This window comes from Micromys minutus (assembly GCF_963924665.1).
Source record: "Micromys minutus genome assembly, chromosome: 4".
Lineage (NCBI taxonomy): Eukaryota > Metazoa > Chordata > Mammalia > Rodentia > Muridae > Micromys > Micromys minutus.
The window spans coordinates 76,851,168-76,852,469 of NC_137973.1; positions in this window are offsets into that span (position 1 = coordinate 76,851,168).

Consider the following 1,302-nt stretch of genomic DNA (forward strand, 5'->3'; position numbering starts at 1 on the left):
CACGTCGGAAATACTGTGCTAGAGGCCGGAGAGAGGAGAGAGCAGCCCAGTGTGCCTGCCGCTCTTCCAAGGTTCCGTTCTCGGCACCCATATCAGGCCTCTCACAACCACCCGTAGCTCCATGCACATAACTAAAACTTAATCTTTAAAAGAGTGTGTGGCCAGGTGTGTTGGTTCATGCCCTTAAACACAGCACTCATTCCAGGACAGCCAAAGCCACAAAATGAGACCGAGTCTCAAACAAACAAATTAACCAACCAACCAAACACACAAACAAAATTAAATAAGCAAACAAACAAACAAAACAGAAAACACAATAAAATGAAATAAAACAAAAACAGCATCTGTGTGCTAGTCCAGGTGAAGTGGTGTATATTCATGATCTTAGCACATGGACCTTAACCCTAACCTTCAGAGGCAGAAGGATCAAGGCCCAAGACCACCTGTGACTCTATAAGAAGCTTGAAGCCAGCCTTATATATACAGGAGACCATTTCAAAACTAAGTAACTCATACTAAAACAAAACAAAAAAACCTGAGATGGTTGATATTCTTTGTCAACTGGATTGGATGATCACCTGGGAGATCTTGAGACACACTTCTGGGTGCATTGGTGAGGGAATTTAAAAGAAGATTAATTTAGGTGGGAAGACTTAACCTGCATCTGGTGGCAGCATCCCCTGTGCCCTGGGGTTGGATGGGATAAAAGAGGATAAAGGAAGAGGTGAGCTGAGTTTGATTTCTCTCTGCTTTGTTTGGAAATGTGAGCAAGTAGCCTTATCCCCGACTGTGGACTGGTGTCCTCAAACTGTGAGCCAATAAAATCCTTCATCCCTCGGGGTTTCTTTCTTTTGGGTGCTTGGCTACAAAAACAACAGAGACCACTGCACCGTACTAAACTGCATTGTCCTACTTTTAAAATCAGACTCCATTTTCCAGGATGATTCTGTGTTTTGTTTGTTTTGCTTTGTGTTTTTTGCTTTTTTTTTTTTTTTTTTTTTCTTTTTTTTTGGGCAAATAAATTCTCAGATAAATGAGAATGTGGGCTGTAGGTCTAATAGCCCCGATGAGGATTGCTTTAAGGATCATTCAAAGATTCAGTTGCATTTCCTGCAAACGCATAAAACATTAAACACTTTTTTGAAAGGTGATCAGTTAATTTATAGCAAGGATGTTCACGTAAGGGCAAACACTGACTTAGGAAGAGTGTCTAGCATCTATTTCTGCTCTAAAAAATGTCACGGAGGTGTAGCAGCCTTGCAGTCAGATGCTGGGAGTAGGCATGGGGGGGGGCGTCTTCCC